The 2,334-nt window shown below is 38.8% G+C and overlaps 1 non-coding gene across 1 annotated transcript; it reads right to left on the bottom strand.

Annotated features, from left to right (window-relative positions):
• Nucleotides 1-398: 398 nt before the first annotated feature.
• Nucleotides 399-505, bottom strand: LOC121231059 (small nucleolar RNA R71). The gene has a single exon (XR_005929128.1). It is a non-coding gene; the product is annotated as a small nucleolar RNA R71 (small nucleolar RNA).
• Nucleotides 506-2,334: the final 1,829 nt, after the last annotated feature.

Raw genomic sequence — 2,334 nt, 5'->3', positions numbered from 1 at the left:
CTCCTATGATTGCTGCTAGTCGGAATCCTACTTCGTGTACTATGTATGATTATGCTAAACCTTCTTTAACATGAACTGAATCAAGCATAGTTAGGCCTACTGTTGCTGCAAATAATTTTGAATTGAAACCTAACATTCAAATGATACAGCAATTTGTTCAGTTTGATGGTTTGCAGGACAAGGATCCCAACGCTTGCTTGGCGAATTTTCTAGAGTTTTACGATACATATAAAATTAATTGGGTTTCTGATGATGCCATTCATCTTTGATTATTTCCCTTTTCATTGAGGAACAAAGCTAAACAGTGGTTGAACTCGTTACCACGAGGGTCAATCACTACTTGGGAACAAATAACCGAAAAGTTTTTATTAAAATATTTTCCGTCGGCTAAAACAGCTAAATTACGTAATGATATCTCTTCTCTTTTGCAGATGGATTTAGAAACACTCTACGATGCATGGGAGAGATACAAGGACGTTTTGAGAAGATGCCCTAACCATGGGTTACCACTTTGGCTACAGGTTCAAACGTTTCACAATGGCTTGAATCCTTCGACTAGACAGATGATTGACGTAGCTACTAGTGGAACTATCAATAATAAGACACCTAAGGATGCTTATGAATTTATAGAAGAGATGTCACTGAATAATTATTAGTGGCAAGTCATGAGGACAAAGCCAACGAAAACAGTCGACGTTTTTAACGTCGATTCGGTCATCGTGCTCTCTAATCAGGTAGAACTTTTGAATAGAAAAATTGACTATTTTCTTGGCTCTTCATAGGTTCACCCTGTAATGCAGTGCGAAGCAAGTGGAGGTGGATCAAGCAATTCAGAATACCCATCCTATGGCCACTACATGGAGCACTAGCAGTTAAATTACATGGGTAATAATCCTCGATCTCAAAATAATCCTTATAGTAACACTTACAATGCAGGTTGAAGAAACCACCCAAATTTCTCATTGGGGGGGCCAAGGGAATGAGAGACCACCACCTCCAGGCTTCCAACAACCACCCTACCAACAAGATAAAAAGCTGAACCTTGAGGAGATGCTAACAAAATTCATCTCGGTGTCAGAAACTCATTTTAAGAATACTGAGACAGCACTTAAGAATCAACAAGCGTCGATCCAAGGGCTCGAAACTCAGATAGGACAGCTCGTCAAATTAATATCTGAATGACTACAAGGTAGCCTGCTGAGTAACACTGAATCTAACCCAAGGGAACAACTCAACGCAATTACCATCCAAGAGAATAATGGGTTAGTGGAACCTGAACCAGAACCAAGATAAGAAATCGTGGTAAGTAAAAGCAAAGATGAGGTAGACAACAGTGAACAAACAGTGGTAAGTAAAGAGTACAAACCTCATGTGCCATACCCCAATGCGACAAGGAAAGACCGCACAGACGAATAATTCGGTAAATTCCTTAAATTATTAAAGAAATTACATATTAACTTACCATTTATTGAAGCTCTTTCGTAGATGCCAAACGCAGTCAAATTCTTAAAGGAGCTTTTAACAAATAAGAGGAAGTTGGATGAGGCGTCGCATGTGGAGCTAAATGCGGTTTGCTCAGCCATACTACAGAATAAGCTGGCCAACAAATTAAAAGATCCAGAAAGTTTTACGATTCATTGTTTAATTGGTAGCTTAGATGTTAATAATGCTTTGGCTGATTTAGGGGCTACTATCAATGTCATGCCTTACAAAATGTTTAAGCAACTAGGTGTTGGGAAACCAAAACAAACTAGGATGAGTATTCAATTAGCAGATAAGACAATCAGATTTCCTAGGGATATTATTGAAGATGTACTCGTTAAAATTGAAAAATTTATATTCCCAATTGATTTCATTGTTCTAGACATAAAAGAGGATAGTAATGTTCCTTTAATTTTAGGGAGGCCCTTTTTAGCAACTACTAGAACAATAATTGATGTTGGCACATGTGAACTCACACTTCGTACGGGAGACGAAACAATCACCCTTCAAGCCCATAATTCAAGTAACACATCAAAAATTGAAGGTGATTGTATAAATCGTACTATTAATACTGATCATATGGTAAAACCCTCTGTGTAGAAAACAGGTTCGAAGAGTGCACATGAGCCTTGTTCGAGTGACGACAAGGGAACCATCTATGAAGAACGAAGGCTACAAGTTGAGGAACTAGATGAATGGCGGACACATAAACCGAATACACGTGATAAACCAAAACCATGCCATGACGAGCTCAATATCTCACCAAGTCAACTCAAAGTTGGAGACAAAGTACTACTAGATGCAGTAGACCCACGGATTGCCACCTCTGAACCTAATGGGGAAATCCCTCTT

The sequence above is a fragment of the Gossypium hirsutum genome, chromosome A06 (genome assembly GCF_007990345.1).
Source record: "Gossypium hirsutum isolate 1008001.06 chromosome A06, Gossypium_hirsutum_v2.1, whole genome shotgun sequence".
Classification (NCBI taxonomy): Eukaryota; Viridiplantae; Streptophyta; class Magnoliopsida; order Malvales; family Malvaceae; genus Gossypium; species Gossypium hirsutum.
Note: the sequence above shows the minus strand (reverse complement) of the source record. Positions and strands in the feature narration are given on the sequence as shown.